Genomic DNA, 26,605 nt, shown 5'->3' on the forward strand with positions numbered 1-26,605 from the left:
AAAATTCTAGAGACACCCCTGGCCCACCTTTATGGTGATATCTCGAAAAGGCGTCAACCTATAGAACTAAGGCCCAATCCCTTCTAAAATTCTCATTAACACCTTTCATTTGATATCCATATCGTACAAACACATTCTAGAGTCACCCCTGGTCCACGTTTATGGCGATATCTCGAAAAGGCGACCACATATAGAACTAAAGCCCACTCCATTTTAAAATACTCATTAACACCTTTCATTTGATACCCATATCGTACAAAAAATTCTAGAGTCACCCCTGGTCCACCATTATGGCGGTATCTCGAAAAGGCGTCCACATATAGAACTAAAGCCCACTCCCTTTTAAAATACTCATTAACACCTTTCATTTGATACCCATATCGTACAAAAAAATTCTAGAGTCACCCCTGGCCCACCTTTATGGCGATATCTCGAAAAGGCGTCCACCTATAGAACTAAGGCCCAATCCCTTCTAAAATTCTCATTAACACCGTTCATTTGATATCCATATCGTACAAACACATTCTAGAGTCACCCCTGGTCCACGTTTATGGCGATATCTCGAAAAGGCGACCACATATAGAACTAAAGCCCACTCCATTTTAAAATACTCATTAACACCTTTCATTTGATACCCATATCGTACAAAAAATTCTAGAGTCACCCCTGGTCCACCATTATGGCGGTATCTCGAAAAGGCGTCCACATATAGAACTAAAGCCCACTCCCTTTTAAAATACTCATTAGCACCTTTCATTTGATACCCATATCGTACAAAAGCATTCTAGAGTCAACCCTGGTCCACCTTTATAACGATATTCCGAAAAGGCGTCCACCTATAGAACTAAGACCCACTCCCTTTTAAAATACTCATTAACACTTTTCATTTGATACCCATATCGTACAAACAAATTCTAGAGTCACCCCTGGTCCATCTTTATGGCGATATCTCGAAAAGGCGTCCACCTATAGAACTTAGGCCTACGCCCTTTTAAATTACTCATTAATACCTTTCATTTGATACCCATATCGTACAAACGCATTCTAGAGTCATCCCTGGTCCACTTTTATGGCGATATCTCGAAAAGGCGTCCACCTATAGAACTAAGGCGCACTCCCTTTTAAAATACTGATTAACACCTTTCATTTGATACCCATATCGTACACAAAAATTCTAGAGTCACCCCTGGTCCATCTTTATGGTGATATCTCGAAAAGGCGTCCACCTATAGAACTAAGGCCCACTCCCTTTTAAAATACACATTAACACTTTTCATTTGATATCCATATTGTACAAACGAATTCTAGAGTCACCCCTGGTCCACGTTTATGTTGATATCCCGAAAAGGCGTCCACCCATAGAACTAAGGCCCATTCCCTTTTAAAATACTTATTAACACCTTTCGTTTGATACCCATATTGTACAAAAGCATTCTAGAGTCAACCCTGGTCCACCTTTATAACGATATTCCGAAAAGGCCTCCACCTATAGAACAAAGGCCCACTCCCTTTTGAAATACTCATTAACACCTTTCATTTGATACCCATATCGTACAAACAAATTCTAGGGTCACCCCTGGTCCATCTTTATGGCGCTATCTCGAAAAGGCGTCCACCTATAGAACTAAGACCCACTCCCTTTTAAAATACTCATTAACACTTTTCATTTGATACCCATATCGTAAAAACGCATTCTAGAGTCACCCCTGGTCCACTTTTATGGCGATATCTCGAAAAGGCGCCCACCTATAGAACTTAGGCCCACTCCGTTTTAAAATTATCATTAACACCTTTCATTTGATACCCATATTGTACAAAAGCATTCTAGAGTCAACCCTGGTCCACCTTTATAACGATATTCCGAAAAGGCGTCCACCTATAGAACAAAGGCCCACTCCCTTTTGAAATACTCATTAACACCTTTCATTTGATACCCATATCGTACAAACAAATTTTAGAGTCAGGCCTGGTCCACCTTTATGGCGATATCCCTAAATGGCGTCCATCTATAGAACTATGGCCCACTCCCTCTTAAAATACTCTTTAATACCTTCCATTTGATACGCATGTCATACAAACACATTCCAGGGTTACCCTAGGTTCCTTTTACTACATGGTGATTTTCCCTTATTTTGTCTCCACAGCTCTCAACTGAGTATGTAATGTTCGGTTACACCCGAACTTAGCCTTCCTTACTTGTTACTACACCTTTTGTACATAACTTGTGTACATATTTCTTTAAAAGTTAGCTGTTACATATTTTTAGACGATGAAGGTTTGAGGCATATTTTTTTTCTGGGAAGTGGACCAGGAACAGATCTATTCTAAAACAGGCGTGAATAACACCCGGCAGGGAATATGGGAGGCAGTCTCGCGCTACAGGTTTAATAACTACCACCGAACGGTGCTAGTCGGAAGTAGAACGGGACAGTTGGTAGCCACTTTAATAGCAACAGAGCTGAATTCCTAGCAACATATACATATGCATTTGAATTAATTAATCAAAGGCTGCGACTATTTCTAAGCGGTGTCGCCCTTCGGAAGTTGTATGGCAAACACTCCGATCATATTTCTGCTATGAATAGCTTCTCAATGAAAATTCCTCGCTTTTGCAGCTGCCGTTCACAGTTGGCATAAAACATGTAGGCACCGTCCCGCCAATTTGCCGGAAAAATTAAAAATGGGCACAACAAAAATTTAGCTCTCCGGGGGGTTGAAGTTAAACCACAGCAGAGGTAACTTAACCACAAGCTAATGATTTCGGTCTTTTTAAGAAGTGCTTCGTAGGCTTTTTATCGGTAACAACCGCTATTGTGGAGTTATAAATTTGTTATCGGCTTGTTATTGCTGAGTTATCGGCATTTCATTGGCTTTTTATCGACTTCTTTATAATATATCGATAACTTTTCAATAAATAATCGATAACATTTCAAAAATAAATCGCTAGTTCTTCGTAAACTAGTCGATACATTTTTGATTACAAATAAGTTCCTTTTAAAAAACGTTGCGATAACATATCGATAACTTTTCGAACGTAAGTCGGTTAGTAAATCGATAACTTCCAGATAAAAAATCGGACACTGTTCACGCCGATAACAAATTGTTAACTGTAAATTAACTTTTCGGAAATAAACCGATAACTTTTGATACCATATCGATAACTTTACGATGAATAGATAACTTTTCAAAAGTAAATCGGTGTTTTCGATTATAAAGCGACAACTTTTCGATAATAAGTCGATAATTTATCGATGTTGTTGTTGTAGTAGCGATAACTACACTCCCCGAAGGCCTTGGGGAGTGTTATCGATGTTTATGGTCCTTTTCCGGATGCTGATCCTGTACTTTACGGTAACAGGCAACATTAAGGTACTACCCCGACCATCTCGGGAACGATTTCGTATGACCACATGAAACCTTCAAGGCCGTCCCGACCTCGCACCCCCTAGATCCATAAGGAACTTGGGTTCGCCAGAGCTTCGGCTGTTAAAGAAACAGAATTCGCCGCGGGTATGCGAGGTTGACAATTGCGTTCGATAAGCTATATATTGTGCTGGCAAGCCCTGGAAAGGGTTGTAAGCGATAGCCAACCTGTATATTCCTCGTCGATAACTTACTTATGAAAAACCGATAACTCGTCGATAAGAAATGGATAGCACGCCCATAGCCCGTCAATAACCAACGGATAACTCATCTGTAACAAACCGTTAACACTTCAATATCAAATTTATAACACGCTGACCGATTTTCTTTTCTTTCCCTGACTTGGGTTGCTGTCTGATTTCGCTTATATCAACCTTAATAAGTACATTGTTCCCACATTACGCTGCAGTGTAGTAACTACACTTATGCTTACATTCCTGCAACTTGTTGTAGATTCAATTGGTTATTATTACCACTTCTGTGGTCATGGAGATCTACCAATAAGGCGTGTCAGTCAACATGAATGGCACATGCCTGCCAAAAATAAGCTCTCTAATGGATCAGGCGCTTTGAGATGTTCATACATGCCTCAGAATCTGATGGCGGGTTATCGACAAACGCCGAGAAGAAGAATCTTTATTATGATTAACTATTTGGTCGCTTCAAAGCGAGGAACGTCACAAAGCGCGATATTGTTATTTTATGGCTCTTTTAAAGCGTGAAAGGGAAGCAACGTGACCAAGCGTTTATGTAAATCCCTCTTTTGATAGAGCGTTTTTCAATCAATTCCTGAAATCCTGAGATAATCTGATACTCTTTCAGTCATACTTATGTAATAGCAGTAGTATTAAACTTCGTATGATCAAAGGCAGGGAAGCAACCCGAGTATAATTTTGTGTATAAAGGTGCATTAGAAATCATACAATACCACAATGAAGTAAAGTAAAAGTTGAGAATATATTTTTTTTCTCAACCAGCAAATGGCATTTTGTATTGTGTGTTTAAAAAGTTCGTATTTTCTCTTTTATGGCAAGAATTTCATGGGAGTGTGCGTGTCCGTCTGGCTGAAACGCCAAAATTTCGAGTATTTTATTTAAAAGTGGTCAGCCGCAAATACTACACGCTTTTTACATCAAATTATTACTTTTACTTTGCTATCTTCGTCGTATTTATATTCGCAATTATATGGAGCGTAGCGGAGACAAGTAAACGCAAGCCAAAAGAAATTGATAAGCCATTTTTCGCGAGAAAAGTCAAATGCATTATTTTGGCTACTACACATAATTCAATTTAACCATGCAATTTGTAATTTCAAATATGATGGTTTGTTTATTTATCTTGTACCTATGTATATATATAAATATTATATGTGTGTAAAGAATGTATGTTAGACTGGGTCGATTTATTAACCGGTGTCGCGCCATCGATTTTTTCGATAGAATTTGGGCTTAGGAAAGAAAAGTTCCACTACGCATGCCAAAAAAAATAATTTTCGAGCCTGCCAAAAAAAAAAATGGCGAAAGGGTAAATTTTTCGACTAAAACACTCCCCAAAACCGAAAAAATATATATATTTTTTTTAAAAAAACTGTTATCGCCAACGTTTTTACAACATCGATTTCTATCGCAAGGATATGAAGCCGTATGCACCGTTATATTGAACAACCTGTAAAAACGTTAAAAAGTAGCCATCTTGAACATCCCGGTAGGCAGTTGATATCACACTTGTTTTGTACATAATGATGCAAACGTTTCTCATTCGAAAATTCAAGAAAATTTCACAAAAATGTCAAACCTCTTATTTGGAGTTTTATGCAGTTTTGTAGCAAAATCAATTTCAGTCTAGCAAAGTACAAGTTAAAAGTCTCTCAAAATTTGCATTTTTTTTTAATTTTTTTTTCCTAAGCACGTTTTAGATTTTACTCCATGCAAAGCATGCAACATTTTTTTATGGAGGCAACTTTGAAACACCGTTCGGAAAAAACATTTAAAAATCAATGCGTATCTTCAGAGGTCTACAACTTATTCTTTATCGAACTGAAATTCATTGGGCTACCAAACTGCATACAAAAAAATTCGGAGAACTTCAGTGAAAAGTTCGAAGCTTTCGTAAAATCAAAATCTTGTCGAGATTTCTAATTTTTTAGAAAACGTTTTTCAAATTGGTTTGAATAGTTTCAATTACAAAATTCATAAAGGTTTTTCTTATAATACCGAAAATAAAAAAGAGCTTTAATGACGAAAGTTGAAAAAAATTGCCCCTGCTACTTTTATGTTCGCACAAAAACGTTTCAGATTTAGACATCAATTTTTAATCGTGTAATGGGTAAATACACATGATTGATTTTCATAGCAAATAATAGCAAATAAGCTGATTGCAATATTTTACGCGGCTTTTTACGCACTTTGCCCCACCACAACTCATACCGATGCGGATGCTGTTGTTCTAGGCATTCTTGTATCTATCAACTATAAGCATACATTATTGCTATTGTTGGCGATCGGCTGTTTGGCTTAATGCCAGAAGTAATACAAAACGAAGTAAAAACAAGTAAAAACGGGACTGTCTTCGGCTGTGCCGAAGACTTCATACCTTTCATGAATGAGGCTGAACAATAATCTTATCCCGCTCGTAATCTCCGAATAATCGGATGTATAAGATAAGAAATATATAGTGAACAGATCTACATACATACCTTAACGATTTTTAAGATAAATATAAAATAAAAAACAGGTAGGTACTTTGTGTGAGGATGCAAAGTTTCAGATTTTTTGTGGTCTGCATGTAAAAACTATGACTACGAATCACGTATTTCAACAATATATGACGTAAACGTAACTATTTGATGAAATTTGATGAATTTTGAAGCTTCTAGCCGTAAAAAGGGGGCAAAAATTAGAGTTTATATGGGGTATATAATATATATACCACCGATCTCTATGATTTTTTCAGACAACAATATATGCTATATACATACGTAAGCATATGGTGAAATTTGAAGCGTCTAGCTGTTAAAAAGGGGCAGAAATTGCGCACAGTTTCTTATCTGAACAATCGGTTGTATGAGATATATACCACCGATCTCAATGATTTTTTCAGACAACAATATATGCTATACACGTAAGTATTTGGTGAAATTTGAAGCTTCTAGCTGTTAAAATGGGGAAGAAATTGCGCAAAGTTTCTTATCTGAACAATCGGTTGTATGAGATATATACTATATATACCACCGGTATTTGTGATTTTCTCAGACAACAATATATGCTATACACGTAAGCATTTGGTGAAATTTGAACATATCTAAACGATTTTTAAGATAAATATAAAATAAAAAATAGGTAGGTAATCTGTGTAAGGATGCAAAGCTTAACGTTTTTTGTGGTCTGCATGTAAAAACTATGACTACGAATCACGTCTTTCAAAAATATATGACGTAAACGTAACTATTTGATGAAATTTGATGAATTTTGAAGCTTCTAGCCGTAAAAAAGGGGCAAAAATGACAGTTTATATGAAGTATATAATATATATACCACCGATCTCTATGATTTTTTCAGACAACAATATATGCTATATACGTAAGCATTTTGTGAAATTTGAAGCTTCTAGCTGTTAAAACGGGGCAGAAATTGCGCAAAGTTTCTTATCTGAACAATCGGTTGTATGAGATATATACTATGTATACCACCGATCTCAATGATTTTTTCAGACATCAATATATGCTATACACGTAAGCATTTGGTGAAATTTGAAGCTTATAGCTGTTAAAATGAGGCCGAAATCGCAAAAAAAATATATATACTATATATATATACTATATATACCATCATATATATATTATATATATCACCGATCTCTATGATTTTTTGACACAACAATACATACTATATACGTAAGCAATCGGTGAAATTTGAAGCTTATAGCTGTTAAAATGGGGTAGAAATTGCGAAAAGTTTCTTATCTGAACAATCGGTTGTATGAGATATATACTATATATACCACCGATCTCTATGATTTTTTCAGACAACAATATATGCTATATACGTAAGCAATCGGTGAAATTTGAAGCTTATAGCTGTTAAAATGGGGTAGAAATTGCGAAAAGTTTCTTATCTGAACAATCGGTTGTATGAGATATATACTATATATACAGCCGATCTCTATGATTTTTTCAGACAACAATATATGCTATATACGTAAGCAATCGGTGAAATTTGAAGCTTATAGCTGTTAAAATGGGGTAGAAATTGCGAAAAGTTTCTTATCTGAACAATCGGTTGTATGAGATATATACTATATATACCACCGATCTTTATGATTTTTTCAGACAACAATATATGCTATATACGTAAGCATTCGTTGAAATTTGAAGCCTCTAGCTCGTAAAATAGGGCAGTAATTACGAAAAGTTCCTTATCTGAACAATCGGTTGTGGGGGATATATACTATATATGCGACCGATCTCATCAATTTTTTCAGGCAACAATACGTGCAATATACGAAAGTATATGGTGAAGTTTGAAGCTTCAATCTGTTAAATTGGGTAAGATATTACAAAAATCCTCTTTTTCTGAAAAATCGGTTGTATGGAGGATATATGCTATAGTGGTCCGATCCGGTCGGTTCCGACAAATGTCTAATCGGACACCCAAATACACCCGCTCACCAAATTTTATCAAGATATCTCAAAAATTGAGGGACTAGTTTGCATACAAACAGACAGACGGACAGACGGACATGGCTAAATCAACTCAGCTCTTCAACCTGATTATTTCGGTATACTTAATGGTGGGTCTATCTATTTTCCTTTAAGGACTTACAATTTTCGGTTTCGTGACGAAATTAATATACCATTTCATTTTCATGAAAGGTATAATTATCGTATAAATACAATGTGTATACTAAACCATAAAAGCAATATTTCCCCGGGCCGCGATCACTGAGACGGAACGATCACAACATAAACAACAACTACAACAACAATATATAAATTAACTTAATCAGAATTTTGTTTCAACACATAAATGAATTTGTATGCATTTTATTGTATCAACTAATAGGCAGAACTTCTCTCACGGACAACGCGTAAATTGGTGAGCGGATAAGTGATGTGCGAACCCAGGCATGCTTAACGAACGAAACGATATCATTTCGTTACGATAATCAACGTTAATAAACGAAACGAAATGACTTCGTTTCGTTTATTAACGTTGATTATCGTAACGAAATGATATCGTTTCGTTCGTTAAGCATGCCTGTGCGAACCGATCGTCAACAAGAATGAATATAATAACCCTATAGGAACTGAGTGGCATTGAGAGAAATTTGCAGCAGATAATAATTTGATTAAATTTTTTAGGAAGGATGGAAAAAACTGGTGAAGAGAGAGGTGTAGCATACAAACTCAACGATGACGGCAGGTAGTGCCAAAAGAGGACTAGAAAAGGCAAGGGTTGCAATCAAGCCTATATGGAATAACACTCTGAAATATGAGGTCTAAGCAGAAGAATTACTTGTATGTCACAACGATCGCAGGTCGTCCGGCAATCGAATTCAGAAAATATTTTGGTTGGGCTCTTTTGGTCCTAACAGAAAAACGGACAGCATACCCCCGTCTAGTTTCCTCTAATCGAGAGAAAACGGAATCATGAAAAGAGTCAGAAAAGTTAAAAATAATTGACTAACTTTGTAAGCAGGCTGTGTCTGGGGAATGATCCCGAAATAATTCAAAGATGATCCTAAAAACAATTATCTAATATTAAGATCGTAATAACCCCCCAGCGGGTTAGGGGTCAGAATATACCCGCGGTAGGTATGCCTGTCGTAAGAAGCGTTTAAAATACCAGATTCAGGGGCTGTGTAGCGCAACCCTTTCAGGTTGCCAGCGTAATATATAACTTTTCCAAAACCAATTAACCTCACCTATCCGTGGCGAATCCTGTTTCACTAGCAGACGAGGCTCTGGCGACCTCAAGCTCCTTATGGAACTTGGGGTGGGGAGGTAGGGATGGCCTGAAGGTTTAATGGGGCCATATAAATCGTTCCCGAGATGGTCGGGCTAGCACCTTAACGACGCTGTGTTACCAGAGCGTACCGGATCTGTATCCGACAAAGGACCACCACATCGATAACACTCCCCAAAGCCTTTGAGGAGTAACATTATCGCTACAACAACAACAAAAACAACATCGTAATAATCCCGAGATAGCGTCATGACCCTGAAATAGTCCCGAGAGATCCCGAAATATAGTACCGTTACTTTTTCTAAGTAGTACTCTAAGCATTCCTGAAAAATACGGCGATAATCACATAATAACACAAGGACGATTAAGAAATAATGAAAAAGGTGCTAATCCAGAGAGCTTGAGGCCATCTATTGAATGACTTTTTGTGCGCTGAATTCCATTCAAATCCTTCTGGCCGTTCTGGCGCCATAAAGAAAAATTTTCAATTATTTAAATTCTGCGTAGGAATTAAGTCAGATTCCGCCACAATCTCTTGGAATTTTCCGATTCCAATAGCTAGAGAAGTGCAAGCAGGACTAATTAAAGAAAACAGTCAAATCTGTTTTCGGATTTTCGTGTTTCGTTTGTGGGCGCAATTGGGATTGCATTTTCGTACAGGGTAACTTGATAGCAAATTTTTAGCATCACGGCGGGATAACGTGTCAGTAGATGCGAATATCACACACAAAGAAATCAGAAGCAGGTTAACGTAAAAATAGCTAAGCAAAATGGGAGAAAAGAAAAGCTAAGTGTCAAAGATATCAACAGAATGTTGGGCAAATTGGAGAAGTGAGAAAGAAAACATAAAATAGAAATGTTTGCAACAAAAATTTTACATATTTTACATACATATATAAATACAATATTTTTTAATATTAGTAAAGGATTATAAACAAAGCTTAGATACATATTTTCAAAAGGTGTAATGTAAAATTACGTCTTGGTTAGCCTTACCATCATCACGAGATGGACAGGTAACACAGGTGATGTTGACATCAAGTGATTGTGATCAGTTGTTTCTTATTTTAGTCATGGTTAAAACAAATGTCGCTACATTATTTATAATATTTTTGATAATAATTAATTAGTTACAACGCATGTGAACAGTAAACAAATTACGGAATAACACAATTTCACTAGAATATGCAAGATATTTTGATATCAATCTTTAAATCTTCACAACAATTATTCTAGTTAAACAGGGCGTATGATGAACATTTGTTTGCAAGGAAATGATTCAAATTTTATTTAATAGGGGGACTCATGATAGCATATAAACTTATAAGGTGTAAAATTATATCCATTTACACACGCGGTTATATGAACGCACCTAGTAATACTCTTGATAAACTTGATTGTTTTTCAGCTGTATTATTTCCAAAAAAAATTTTTTGATTCTTATACAAATTAAAAAATACCAAGATTAAGTGAAAAATCAAAACTAAAACGTCTTTACTAAGATATTCTTGTAAATTACTTGCTGATGTTGGAGATTTCTGATGAAAATGCCTGCTGTAATGTCTGCAAGGTTGCATTCCTTTGAGTTTATCGCGTTTACACAATGAAATGTGCGCGTAAATTTATACAAATTGTGTAAATGATTTTTCATACAAAATTTGACAGCTCGTGCGTAAACTAGATAAATTTATACGTTTACACACTTTATAAGGCATTTATACGGTTACATGAGTCCCCCTAATGATGTCTTCTTTTCTACACGAAAATTTCGCCTTCACGCCAACCCTTCAAAAAGTGTTCGGTTGTAAAACAGCTTAGCCTCAATAGAGGGCATCATTATCTATTCTCAACAATCTACCCCTAAAATGGCAAAAATGAAACATTATTTGCCCTGGCTGCCATTGACGGTGCAGAAAACAGCCCTGTCAATTAGCTGATGAATCACACGAAGCTGAAGCGAATGCTATACATATATGTACGTATGTGTCGCATCATGCCTCCCTCAAAAGCAATTTGCGATCACAGTTGACAGCGAAAAACCGCACGAACTGAATTTGTTTGTAAAAATGGTTACAATTTTTGTTTTGCAGGGTGGCACTGAACATTTTAAGTGGCTACAATTTCACAGGGCGAAGTGAGAATCTTAAAAATGTTTGCCGCTGAAAGTGGCGACATTTTCGTGTGGAAATGAAATCAGAAAGATAATCTAACTGCGGTAATAAGTAAGAGCGACTAAGATATTTCTGGGTTTAGAAGGCGTCAGGGCTTCTCAGAGTGGCGAGGAAACACTATGATAGGGGTAGCACCACTTATGCGCAATCAACTAAAGACTTAGTCTGACTCAAAGGTGCCAACGCCCAGTACTCAAAATAGAAAAAAAAAAATAAATATATAAGAAAAATGAGAAAGTTGATCAATTCAGCATCATTATTAATTGATCTTTACCTAAGCAATTTGCGCCGTTTTCTTTAAAGTTACGCCAGTCATCCCTGCTTCGCGATGACTCACGGTAAAAGAAAGATCGAATCTTCCTACACCGGTTTCTTCCAACTCCCAACTCAGTGGAGGTTGCCTCTTCCTGTGATTCATTATGAAACTTCTTTCGAAACGTGCTGCTGACATCGCTGGAGAGACCACCAATTTTCCGGTGAACTTCCTTAGAATACTTCATAGGTCATCACATCTTTTCGCGACACTTATGTGATTCCGAGCCGTACAATAGGACAGGTATAATTAAAGGTTTATAGAGCGTGATTATGATCATCGTCAGAGGACATTAGAGAACATGGCAGAATCAACTTTAGGCACTTTGTCAAACTCGATCCAAATGTGTTTGACATTCATTGCTTACACCATGATAAAAACGACTAACAGGTATAACCTTAAACGAATGAGCCAAGATCTGGCATTCCGGAGTTGTTGTTTTTGTAATCGAATTTGAAAAAAAAGTTAGATGAGGAAGCGCTTTTGAAGTTTTTTGATTTATTGCATTTCAGTGTTCGGAATATTTAAAACTATTACCTGAGTAAACAACTACGCCGGAGAAAAAATTTAATTTTCGAAGTACAATTTTGCTTCCTTTTTGAAAGCGGGAGATCAACTAACATCAAATTGATTTGGTGGCTTGACAATCCCTTCGATTGTGTTTTTGCCATGAAATGTTTCTCAGCAAAAAAGTTATCTGCCTTATCAGATGCACATGGAGTCGGCCTAAAACGTGTAGGATGACTAATTAATGCTCCCGTAAGCACACTACATTCTGGAAGAATGGGGCTCTACCTCCCCGGATATTTATCGTAAAAAAATATTATTATTTTCGGTTTACCATACATATTTCATGCTCTTTTAATGAAAGGTTTCAAGAGCGGGGCAGATTGAATGGCGACCTGGTAGCTGACGTACAGAGTATGAGGGAAGACGAAACCGATTCACATTGCCGATGATGAAAAACACGCTCCGCCAACTATGGCGAAGTGCGAATGGCAATATCACGGCTAAAAAATCACAAGGTGCCAAGTAATGACGGGATACCCGCCAGGCTGTTCAAAATTGGAGGCGAAAAGTTGGTATAAGAAAAAGAAGCAAAATAAGGGGGTATTGCACTAAATGTGAACAAGACGAAGTACTAGCTGTCATCGTGGCATTTATAGCCAAGTCACTGTTAACGGATGTAAATTCGAGACTGTGAAAGACTTCGCCTATTTGGGAAGCAGCATTAAAAGCAAAAACAATGCCGGCCTAATAATCAAAAGGAGAATAACTCTTGCCAACAAGTGCTTCTTTAAGCAACTGAAAGGTAAAGTTCTCTATCGACGAACAAAATTCTCGCTCTACCTGTCCTCATGTATGGCTCGGTCAAGGAAGGTGTCGAGAGAAGATGAGATGGCTTTTCGAGTATTCGAGAGAAAAGTTCTCCTTCCCTAGCTGGGTCATGTTATGCGGATGAACGAATACGCTTCGGCAGTTTGTAAACAGAGGAAAGAGAAGACCTTCACTGAGTTGGGAGAGACAGTAGGAGGAAGCTTTGACCTCGCTTGGTGCTCCCAATTGGCGACTGTTATCGCAAAACAGGGTTAGCTGACCTCACTGAGTCAACGTACTTCATTTTTATATAAAACTTCAATAAGTGCTGTATGTTGAATTTTGGCAGACTTTAAAGATCGCGTCCGGATACATAGTTTGTTTACATTATACTCCTTCTATTCTCATTCCGTACGAAAAAAGTACAAAAAATGGGAGTAAAATGTGAACAAATATGTCTTAAGACCCGAACAATGAATTCGCGTCATATCATCTAATCGTCACTTGTAAACAATCAGCTTTTCATACTTATGCTACGAAAACTTCAACCAAAAGATATTAGATAGTAATACTATTTACTAGTAGGAGGTAAGAGCGGAGGAAAGTACTCCGATTGGAATGAAGTCTGAACACTGCGCCAGCAATGAAACATGTTGTCAAACGTGTTACGCCACGCCGAGAGAATTTATTTCCCAGCCAACTATGATTTTTGTGCTCTCATTTTTTAATGCGGGATCTATTTATTGGTTTATGAGGTATAACCTTTTATGACAAGTCGTGGGTTCCCTCCCACGTTGCGGGCAATTGTAACGTGGCTGTTTGGGTGGTAAGGGGCATCGTGAAGCAGGTATGCTCGCATCACAGGCTAGATCGTCGGAATGGTTGGCGATAGTTTTCATGTTTAATATTATTTTGGGGATAATTGTGAGACTGTTTATGAACCATTTCGCTATTACAATGAAACCATCTTCGAATCATTTTATGACTAACATTCGTAAACATTTTGGGATTATTTTTGTTATCACTTTGAAACTGTGTTTGGGCAATTGTTTTCGGTCCAAGGTTATAGTTATTATATCGCAGATATTTCGGGATTATTTCTAGATTGTTGTTCCGCTCTGAGAACCATTTTTTTCTAAACATTATGGTTTAGATCCTATTTTACCTAGATCAACAATATTTTGGAAATAGATCATTTTCAAAAATCGATGTCAAGTTTTCAGTTTTTATTTCAACAAAATTTTATATTTCAGTTTCTGTGCTCTAATAGAGCTGGGTAAGGGATATGATTCAAAAATTGATCGATATCTCGGAAAATAACGAATATATTAAAAGAAAATCACCCTACATTGACTGGGGGTGTCAAGCAAAAACAAATAAAGTTATTTATATTTCTATGACTTACCTCTATTATAGCCTTTGTGTGGTTATCCGAGATTTTCTTCACTTTTTAATACTATTTTGTTTTATATTTTTGGTTTTCTATACATCATAACATGCAGTAAAACAATTCACGCAGTACAATATGTAATATTTATATACTTTTTAGTACTTTACATATGTATTTAAGGTATTCAGGTCTCAGACGCTGAAAATTTCAACAAAAAAAAATTTTAATTAGATAACGAAAATATTTTTGATGTGCAGTTATAACGTTCAGCCTAGTCCTTTTGTAACTACTGAGAAAGTACGTCTCATCCTCATTCAAATTTAGTTATCAGAACTTCTAACTAAATTTCCCAGTAAAAATTCTTTGTTTCATTAGTCCCCCAAACCATATTTGCTCTGTTACGTCAAAGTTTATCAAAAATCAAAAATAAAAACTGTGATAACTCTTTAATTAAAATAAAAAGATGATAAAAAAATTTAAAGGACTACCTTTACATAAATGGACCAAAAAATAGAAAGCAATTTTTCCTTTAATACATAGTCTTGTTGAATTTTGACTAAAAAACTTTAACAATAGCTCTTGTAAAGGAATTTTGGGATTTAAAATTATAAATGTAGAGCGCGTGTTTAAATTTAAATTAATCAATTAGTTAATCCCAAGTACATGGTTTGCCTTAAATTGAAAGATTGCGCTCCACCTTTATAACTTTAAATCCCAAAATTATTTTACAAGAGCAATTGTTAAAGTTTTTTAGTCAAAATTCAACAAGACTATGTCTGTACGCTGAAAGAAATGGCGCTAGTAAAATCCACAAATCGGTTCTGTTGTTCTTGACTTAACGGAGATTCGGTGAAATTGATCGAATTATGGTTAATTCGACCGAGTGTTTTGCCAAGCGAACAAATTAGTTTAGTCATTTCAACAGAAGAGAAATTGTCGCTCTTAAGCTAACAAAATTTTGTAAAATTGACAGGTTTCTAATCAATCTAATTGATTTTTCTGTTAACACAACTGATTTTACAGGTCATTTCAACGGCGATCAACTGTCAATACATGAGCAAATTTCAAAGAGAATTTTACGCTCACTGCACTCTACTTTTTACTTATCACGATGGTGCCACTTGTTAAAACAAAAAAAAAAAAAACAAGTAAGGACGGGACTGCCTTCGGCTGTGCAGAAGACATCATACCTTTCATGAATGGGGCTGAACAATAATTGTATCCCGTTCGTAACCTCCAAATAATCGGATGTATAAAATAAGAAATATATAGTGAACAGATGTACATACCAAAACGATTTTTAAGATAAATATAAAATAAAAAATAGGTAGGTACTTTGTGTGAGGATGCAAAGTTTTAGGTCTTTTGTGGTCTGCGTGTAAAAACTATGACTTCGAATCACGTATTTCAAAAATATATGACGTAAGCGTAACTATTTGATGAAATTTGATGAATTTTGAACGCTTCTAGCCGTAAAAAAGGGGCAAAAATGACAGTTTATATGGGATATATATTATATATACCACCGATCTTTGATTTTTTCAGACAACAATATATGCTATATACGTAAGCATTTGGTGAAATTTGAAGCTTCTAGCTGTTAAAATGGGGCTGAAATTGCGAAAAAAAAAAATTTATATACTATATATACCATCATATATATATTATATATGTGGCAACGCTATTCAGCTGAGCGTAGCAGAAAACCAGCAACATTCATTTAGTACTTTTTAACATTTTAGTTTTATGAAACCCTTTAATTTTTTCCGTTATACATTCTTCTTATTTTTCACTTGGTAAATTAAACACACGTTTTTTGTAAAACTCTAAAGAGAATTTCTATTTAATCATTGGTACGAGAAACATTAGTAAGACTAAAGTGGTGACCCCGTATAGCATTAACACTCAATATAATGGGAGGAAACAACGACAATGAAAGTGCTCAACCACTTCCACTGGCAAAATGTTTTGCCAACTACGCCAATGCAAAATACTCTGCCTGCTCCGCGTATTAATCCACCAAGTATGACAGAAACTAATATTGAATCATATTTCTTATCTCTCGAATTATGGTTTGCGGCTACCGGAGTTACCAACGATAACAGAAAGTACAATTTAGTTATGGCGCAGGTATCTCCAAACAAATTGACAGAGTTAAAGTCCATAATTGATGCTACACCCCAGCTAAATCGCTATGAGTACATCAAATCTAAACTCATAGCACATTTCGCGGACAGTCAACAACGAAGAGTGGAACGTGTTCTCTCTGATATGCCATTGGGCGATTTAACACCTAGCCAACTTTTCAACGAAATGCGCCGCGTAGCTGGGAGCGCACTTTGCGAAACCGTACTCGTAGACTTGTGGGCATCACGTTTGCCACCACACGCCCAAGCCGCAGTTATCGCCTTGAAAGGTGACATAGCAGATAGGGTTACAATTGCCGATGCTATTGTCGACTCTCTCAATTTTCGACAAATTAATGCGATCGGCGCTTCAAGCACAACTACGCCTCCGGCCGCTCAAAAGAACGAATCCCTTGCATTGCAGTAACTACAGCAACAAATAGCCCAACTCAAAAAACGATTTGAGTCCATGTCAGATCGTAGACCGAGAAGTCGCAGTCGAAGCATACGTGATCACCAACGCAACACGCACAAGGAAGCGAACCGTGCAAACGATTTGTGTTGGTATCACCATCGATTCGGTGAAAGTGCACGGAAGTGCAAAGCACCTTGCACGTTCAACAAACGCGAGACGACGCAATGACTATACAAAACAGAGACTGCAACGCACACTCGCGACGTACAACAAGCAGTCATATATCGCCTCAAACTATACGATAATCTTTCAAATTACCAATTTTTAATAGACACTGGAGCAGATGTTTCAGTCATTCCCCGGAGCTTACGTACTAGTAAACTCAAACCTTCAACAGTAAAACTTTTCGCTGCTAACGGCACGCCAATAAAAGTATACGGTGAACTTCTTCTTAAAATAAATTTAGGCCTACGGCGCGAGTTTCTCTGGAATTTGCTCATCGCCGACGTAACATGTGGAATAATAGGGGCCGATTTTTTTAAGCCATTTCGGGCTACTAGTCGACTTAAGGCAAAAGCGCTTAGTTGACAATCTAACATCTCTGATCACAACCGGGAAGCTCGTACATAGCAATATTTTATCGATCAAAACATTCGACGCACAGTGCGCTTACGCAAGCCTGCTCAAAGAATTCGGCAACCTAACACGGTTGGCTCAGTTAGGAAGCCCTGCGAAATAAACAGTAGTGCATCATATAGAGACTCATGAACCTCCAGTATCCGCACGAGCCAGACATCTCTGTTTGGATAAGTTAGCAGCAGCAAAGGCAGAATTCGACAATTTGATAAAGTTAGGTATCTGTCGGCCTTCAAGTAGTAGTTGGGCTAGTCCTCTCCACATGGTGAGGAAAGCAAATGGTACATGGCGCCCTTGCGGTGATTTTAGAGCTCTAAACAGCAAAATAATCCCTGACAGATACCCTATACCATACCTGCTGGATTTTACCAGCAATTTATGTGGTAAGTCTGTATTTTCTAAAGTCGACTTGCAAAAAGCCTTTCACCAGGTCCCCGTAAACCCCGAGGATGTGCCAAAAACGGCGATCATCACCCCATTTGGCCTCTTCGAATTTATGTTCATACCATTTGGGCTGCGGAATGCAGCACAAACTCTACAGAGGCTTATTCACGAAGTCCTACGTGGGCTCGACTTTGTCTTTCCGTACATCGACGACATTTGCGTAGCGTCATCGTCCCCTGCCGAACATTTATCGCACCTTCGCCAGCTTTTTGAGCGCTTAGAGAAGCACAACCTAAAAATAAATGCTGCGAAATCTGTGTTTGGTAAATCAGAAATCACATTCTTGGGGCATACTGTCTCCTCTGACGGCGTCAAGCCACTGCAGCAACGCGTTCAGGCAATTCAAGAGTTTAAGAGACCAACAACCGTAGCCGAGCTTAAGCGTTTCCTTGCTACAATAAACTTTTACAGAAGGTTCATCCCACATGCTGTCGAAACGCAATTACCTCTGTTGGCCATGTGCCCCGGGAATGTAAAAAACGACCGTTCAAAGCTCAGATGGACTGATACAGCTATAACTGCCTTCGAAAAATGCAAAACCCAGCTTATGAATGCTGCTCTTTTAGCACACCCATCAAAATACGCAGAATTGTCCTTGTGGGTCGACGCATCGGATAATGCAGCAGGTCCTGTTTTGCATCAGGTTACAGCTAGGAATCTCGAACCACTTCGATATTTTTCGAAAAAGTTCGATAAAACACAGATCCGTTACAGCACATACGACCGAGAACTTACAGCGATGTTCTTAGCAGTGCGTCATTTAAGTACATGCTGGAAGGGCGAACATGCCACATTTACACCGACCACAAACCACTAATTTATGCATTTCATAAGAACTCTCAGAAGACATCGAGCAGGCAAGCTCGCCAGTTGGACTACATATCCCAGATAACAACCGACATTCGACACGTCGAAGGGAAAAACAATGTCTCAGCTGACATGTTCTCAAGAATCGCAACGCTTGACGCAAGAGGCATAGACTACGACAAGTTAGCAGATGATCAACAAACAGACGAAGAGCTACAGCGGATGCGTCAAGGCAGCGCAAACTCGTCCCTACAGCTTAAGTTATTCAGCGTCCCCGGTAGTTACAAGTAAATAATCTGCGACTGTTCAACAGGTAACATCAGACCATTTATCACCCAAAAATTTCGCGCAGCCGTCTTAAAGACAACACATGGTATATGTCACCCAGGCACACGTGCTACAGCAAAATTGGTTTCCAGCAGATTCGTTTGGCCAGGTATCCAGCGTGACAGCAAAGCCTTCGCTCGGTCATGTATGCAATGCCAAAAAGCTAAAGTTACTCGGCACACGTTCTCGCCACTCATGCGATATGAATCGGGTCATACGCGGTTTGACCACATCAACGTCGACGTTGTAGGGCCATTTCCTCTTCACAACGGCAATCGTTACGCCTTCACCATCATCGATCGCTTTTCCAGATGGCCAGAGGCAGTTCCAATTCCAGATATGACAGCAACAACTATTGCTAAAGCACTCATAACTAATTGGATCGCCAGGTTCGGAGTACCTACCACTATAACTTCGGATCAAGGGCGACAATTTACATCCACGTTATTTAAAGAGCTAACTAAATCACTCGGAATAATGCATTTAAAAAGAACAGCCTATCACCCGCAGGCTAACGGGATAGTGGAGAGATGGTACGGAACATTAAAAGCTTCCTTCCTCTGCATCGACTCAGAACGCTGGACTGATTTCCTACCGACTATTCTACTAGGTTTACGCACCGTCTACAAAGAGGATCTAGGAGCATCACCTGCTGAATTAACCTATGGTACAGCATTGCGAATCCCATCGGAACTTTTCACACACAACAGTCAAATTAAAACGCAATCGGACTTCGTTGCCGAGCTTAGGGAGGTAATGAACTCCATCGGTCCCACCGAAACAGCGTGGCATGGAAAAAAGAAAATGTTTATCCACCCGGATCTATCAACTTGCGAGCACGTATTTATGCGGAACGATTCAGTACGTCCATCATTTTCAAAACCGTACGAAGGACCTTACAAGGTAATGTCGAAATCAGATAAATACTATAAGATCATCGTAAGAGGGAAACCAGTCAACATTTCCATCGACAGACTGAAGCCAGCGTACTTGCCCACGGAAGACGTATCGCCACAAAGCAAAAGGTGGCGAACCTTATCGACTGGGTCAGAACCACGGCGGGTAAAATTTGTTCCATACAAACCACAATAAACGGTTCACCCAGTCTAAGGGGGGATACTGTGGCAACGCTATTCAGCTGAGCGTAGCAGAAAACCAGCAACATTCATTTAGTACTTTTTAACATTTTAGTTTTATGAAACCCTTTCATTTTTTCCGTTATACATTCTTCTTATTTTTCACTTGGTAAATTAAACACACGTTTTTTTGTAAAACTCTAAAGAGAATTTCTATTTAATCATTGGTACGAGAAACATTGGTAAGACTAAATATATATCACCGATCTCTATGATTTTTTTACACAACAATATACGCTATATACGTAAGCAATCGGTGAAATTTGAAGCTTATAGCTGTTAAAATGGGGTAGAAATTGCGAAAAGTTTCTTATCTGAACAATCGGTTGTATGAGATATATACTATAAATACAACCGATCTCTATGATTTTTTCAGACAACAATATATGCTATATACGTCAGCATTCGGTGAAATTTGAAGCTTCTAGCTGTTTAAATGGGGTTGAAACTGCGAAAATATATATATACTATATATACCACCATACATATATATACTATATATACGACCGATCTCATCAATTTTTTCAGACAACAATATGTGCAATATGCGAAAGTATATGGTGAAGTTTGAAGCTTCAATCTGTTAAATTGGGTAAGATATTACAAAAATTCTCTTTTTCTGAAAAATAGGTTGTGTGGATATATGCTATAGTGGTCCGATCCGGCCGGTTCCGACAAATGTCTAATCGGACACCCAAATACACCCGCTCACCTCATTTTATCAAGATATCTCAAAAATTGAGGGACTAGTTTGCATACAAACAGACAGACGGACACACGGACATGGCTAAATCAACTCAGCTCTTCATCCTGATTATTTCGGTATACTTAATGGTGGGTCTATCTATTTTCCTTTAAGGACGTACAATTTTGGGTTTCGTGAGGAAATTAATATACCATTTCATTTTCATGAAAGGTATAAAAACACCAAAATAAGAAAACCATCGATTCGAAAAAACACACAAAATGGGAAAACAACAAAAAACTAGTTTTTCAGTTATCAATACAAAACGAAAAAACCCTTTTTTGAATTTACTGTGCAAAAAATTATGAGATACCGGGACACCTATCTATCGGGTACAATTTTGCAACTTCTCGTCTAAGCGAAATGCAAAATTGCGCCCTCTTGTTGCAAAAGTTTTGCTTGAACGAACAGGATTTTTCCAAAGTTAGTAACATTTTGTTCAAGTTTTATGAATTTTCACTCACGGGAACGAATCTAATAAGATACTAAAAAAACATCCTTTTTAACGTTGATGTTTCCGACAAAATACAAGTTTGGGTTGTTTTGGAATCGTTTCAACTTAAAGTGTTACGAAAATTAAACTTGCCGAATTACATGTAGTTACTCCAGTGGTGAATTACCTTCACACGATTTGATTCTTTATTTTTCTATAACTTACAAGTTCTCTTTTTAAAATGTTACGTCAAACATTTATTTTACAAATTTTGTTCGAAACAATCAAGTGTGGCAACTACATGCGAGAGAAGAAATTGAGAATGAGCTGAGCTGCCACTGAAAGAATTGAGAATCAGTTTTGTGACTACTAGTTTCATTTCTATATTCATATGTATGTATATGTAGCATGCATGCGTATTTATATATTCACAAATTTACGTATTTATATATGGCGGCCGCCGTGGTGTTATGGTAGCGTGCTCCCCCTACTACACCGAAGGCCCTGAGTTCACACCCCGGCAAAGCAACATCAAAATTTTAGAAACAAGCTTTTTCAATTAGAAGAAAGTTTCCTAAGCGGGGTCGCCCCTCGGCAGTGTTTGGCAAGCACTCCGAGTGTATTTCTGCCATGAAATGCTCTCAGTGAAAACTCATATGCCTTGCAGATGTCGTTCGGAGTCGGCATAAAACAAGTAGGTCCCGTCCCGCCAATTTGTAAGAAAAATTAAAAAGGAGCGCGACGCAAATTGGAAGAGAAGTTCGGCCTACAATCTCTTCGGAGGTTATCGCGCCTTACATTTATTTACATATTTATATGGCAACATAGGTACTTTCATACAAAGCTGTCGCAACAACTTTTTTTGTTCATTTGACTACTAAAACGGTCAATTACGAATCAATGATTTGTGCGCAGTTGATTCAACATCTTGTTGCGATGGATAAAAATTGACAGAAATTTCGGTTGAATTGACCCGTATTTCGGCTGATTTTACTAGTCTTTTTCTTTCAGTGTATTGAAGGAAAAATTGCCTTCTATTTTTTGGTCCATTTATATAGAGGTAGTCCCTAAACTTTTTTTATCATTTTTTATTTTCAATATTTTAGTACTGCCTACAAAAAGGCGATTGCAACTTTGTTAGTAATTTAAGTAATTCCTAAGTGAAAATTCTTATCTTTATTTATTTGTACAAAATAGCTACCCGTTCTTTGGCGTTGTTCGGACGTAAAACGTCTATATCTATATTCGGCTTAGGTGACTGTAGAAAGATGTATGTATGTGTGCTACATATAAATCGGTGAATTATTATAGCTGTTCGATGTTCTTGATATTGGTGGAGCGGGTGAGTTGGACACAGAGGATGAATGTGGTGAATGATTCCTGTTGGCGATTATCCTCATAATTAGCGAAGTTAAAAATGGATTGAAAGATTCCCAAATTAAAATTACTTTTGCTGATATCTCGATATTGCATTGTCACCGGGTTCTGACTTACGGCCCAAGTTTCATACCTCTAGCTCATTGCGAAGTTACTCCAAAATCGATCGCAAGATTCCCCCCGTTTTTAAAGGATTTGCAGTTATCTTGACTAGCGCGCCACCTAGCGGAACTTTGTTTTCTATAATTTGTATTGTCACCAGGCCTCTAACTAAGTGCCAAGTTTCAAGTCTCTAGGTAACCAGGAAGTTAGTTAAAAAAGGATTGAAAGATTCCCAAATTGAAATTTGTTTCTTACTATCTCGATCCGCGTGCCACCTAGCGAATTTTTGTTGATCAAATGTTGCATTGTCACCGGGTTCTGACCCAAGGCCCAAGTTTCAAGTCTCTAGCTCACCGGCAAGGTACTCAAAAATTGATCGCAAGATTCCCCTGGTTTTTTTTTTTTTTGGTGCCTTTCATGGGAGTGTTGCGCCTTGCACTCACCGGCGTCACCCCAAATTCCCGACTCGTAGGTGTTTTTACACCCTCCCTCCCTCATTTAGGGGCGGAGCCTCCTCGTCGTGGCACCTGGTAACGCTTCGGCGGCTAATTCGAGCTGCGACCCCCCCCCCCCCCCTTTCTTCCTTTCTTTTTTCTCTTCCCTTTTCTCTCCGTTCCTCCTTAATGGGCTGGATCAAGGTGTTATACGACCCGTGCCGAGGATCAGCCTGGCTGGGGGCACATAAATAGCCCAGTCGCTAACGGAGTGCATCGAATACCGGGCGACCTTCGATGCTATTAAGCCTTACCCGGACATCGCGGATCTCTGTCCGGGTGGACCTTTCCCCTTATCCGCTACTCGTGGGATGTAATTTAGCATGGAGGAAATATTTAAAAATAATATAACAAGGAGGGCGGCTCTCCAAATAAGAAGCCGACAGGAGCTTGCTCCGCAAAGGCTACGGCTCAGCCGGGCCTCAAGTTAGCTGAGAGAACTCCTCAGAGGTTCGCTGTTGCAGCGGCAGACAGACAGAATAGGGCCGAGAGATTATCCGGTTCGAGTAGTCCGAGGGCCAGTACCTCTCATGGAGGGGGTACTGAACGGGAGTCCATCCGTGCTACTACCGCCCCTCCATTGGCCCCCACCAGCAGGCCCTCCACCCAGCGACAAGCGTCTGGTGGGTCAACTTCTGGGGGCCTCAGGGAGATGGGGGGTCGGCTATAGGGCCAATGACCAATCTAGGCAGGAAAGGCTGATGGAAAATCCAGCCGGGTATTCCAAAGGCCGGTACCTCTCGGGGAGGGGCCACCGACCGGGAGGCCTTTGGGGCGGCTGCCGCCCATCTCGTAGCCACCAGCACGGCTGCCATTCGCCGTCAAGCGTCTGGCGGTTTGGCTGCTGGGGGCTCCAGGAGTGTGGGCGTGGCCGGCTCTAGGGTCAAGGGAGTTAAAAAGCCCAGTCACCAGGACACGCGCTGGGCTGCCCGGATCCTGCGTAGGAATGCCTCCTCGCCGATAAGGGAGAGGGAAGTTTCCGCGGAGGACTGGGCGAAGGCGTAACGTGACCTTGCTTGGGCGAAACAGATGTTGCCGGAGTTCAGGCTGGACTGGGTCGAGAGCGATGAAGCCTCGAAGCGCCAGCGGTCTATGGATGAATCCAACTCTACTGCACCGAAAAGGGCCAAGACGCAGGGAGGCTGGACGCGGTCTTTCGCCGAAATAGCCAAGGATCGGCAGGTCATTGGTTTTTTTGACGAGAGCAGCGAAGATGGCAGGATCCCGAAACAGCAGTGGAAGTGGATTGAGGCAGCGCTCGCTACTGTGGCCGTTAAGGTCAAAAAAGACAACCCTGGTCCGCCGCCTTCTTATACCGATGCGGGGTGATTCCAGGGCAATGTTAAACTAATTGCATGTGACAACGCCAGGTCGGCGAAGCTTTACAAAGCCGCCGTCTCGCTGATAGGGGAGGTGTATCCGGGCGCGCGCCTCAAGGTAGTGGAGGCGTGTGATATCCCCTCACGACCAAGGGCGAGAGCCTGGGTTCCAGTGACGCCAACGGACCCCGCTGATATCCTGGAGCTGCTCCAGGAGTACAACCCGGGTCTGCCGACCCAAAACTGGAAGGTGATTAACGTGGAGAAGACTGAACGGGCCACGATGCAGATAGTCCTGCTGCTCGACAGCGCAAGCGTAGAAGCGTTGAACAGGCAGGATTTCAGGGTAAGCTACGGCTTCAAGAATCTAAGCCTTAAGGTTTATAAGGCTGACGTTGAAGCCTTGGTAAACCTTGCGTCTCGTACGGAGGTGGTTGAACTCCCCCAGTGAAGACGAGATGGAGGTTGAGGAGGGCGAAGAAGCTGGTGGCTACGCTTCGTCAGGCTCGAGCGGAAGCTTGGCTCTCATAGGGTTGTACTCTGAGGGTCAGCTTCTGGAGGATGGCGATTCTGACGCGACGCTCACGGAGGAGAGCGCAAACAAACAGTGATTCGGGTCCTCCAAATAAACCTGCATCACTGCAAAGCAGCAGCAGCTGCACTCCTACTGCACCTGTCTTCAGGTGCGGTAGACATCGTACTAATCCAGGAGCCGTGGATCGCTGGCAATAGGATCTGTGGCCTGCGGACACCAACGTATAAGCTTTATAGCGCTCAGGAAAAGGGTAAGCCTCGCACATGTATATGGCTAAGTCTACTCTTAATGTTTTTCTTCTACCCAATTTTAGCGATGGGGATCTGACAGCGGTTAGCGTCGAGGTGCTATGGAGGAGCTTTAAACTTGCTTCCTTCTACCTAGCGCACGATCAACAAGGCTCATTACCACCGGATAATTTCAAGAATTTCGGAAAATCCACGAAACGATTTCATCCTACTCGGAGGCGACGCCAATGCTCATCACGCTCAGTGGGGCAGCAGTGATACAAATGACCGAGGTGAGTTTTTATTTAACTATATTTTAGGCACTCATCTAAGTATATGTAATAGGGGAAATGATCCCACTTTCATTACGAGGAACCGCGAAGAGGTCCTTGACATAACCCTGGTCACAGACTCTTTCAGTGACCTGATCGTTTCATGGAGAGTTCTAAAGGAGAACTCCTTTTCTGACCATAGATATATAAGCTTTTCTATATCACAAGCGCACACAAGTCCTAAGTACATACAAAATATTACAAGAACGAACTGGGGCTACTATAGAAGATAATAGGTAAAAAGCTATCTGAAGAGGTGCGAGCCCCAGAAAGCGAGGTGGAGCTAGACGTGTTTGTAAATAATTTTAGTCAAAAATGTAGCAATGCTTTAGATAGGGCTTGCCCGACTAAAAAGGTTTTGGAAACTCACAAACCACCATGGTGGTCGTCCGATCTTGATAAGCTTAGGAAGTCATGTAGGGCGGCCTTTAATAAAGCAAAGCATGATGGACATGAATCCTCATGGGCTGCTTATAAAGCGAAAATAAATATATATAAAAAAGCAATCCGAAATGGAAAGCGATCCTCCTGGAGGGATATCTGCGGCAGGATTGAATCCACATCCGCGGCCTC

General features: G+C 39.5%; 1 protein-coding gene across 14 annotated transcripts in view; it reads right to left on the reverse strand.

Annotated features, from left to right (window-relative positions):
* The window catches only part of enc (encore), a 188,324-nt gene that overhangs the window by 130,756 nt on the left and 30,963 nt on the right, over positions 1 to 26,605 (reverse strand). For 13 of the 14 annotated variants that reach the window (XM_067756599.1, XM_067756598.1, XM_067756595.1 and 10 more), the window contains exon 3: positions 14,593 to 14,775. The exons of the other annotated variant lie outside the window; for it this stretch is intronic. The gene's annotated coding sequence lies outside the window, so the exon portion shown is untranslated. The remainder of the gene's footprint in view (positions 1 to 14,592; positions 14,776 to 26,605) is intronic. 14 annotated transcript variants of the gene reach the window in all.

The sequence above is a fragment of the Eurosta solidaginis genome, chromosome 5 (assembly GCF_040869045.1).
Source record: "Eurosta solidaginis isolate ZX-2024a chromosome 5, ASM4086904v1, whole genome shotgun sequence".
Taxonomy (NCBI): Eukaryota; Metazoa; Arthropoda; class Insecta; order Diptera; family Tephritidae; genus Eurosta; species Eurosta solidaginis.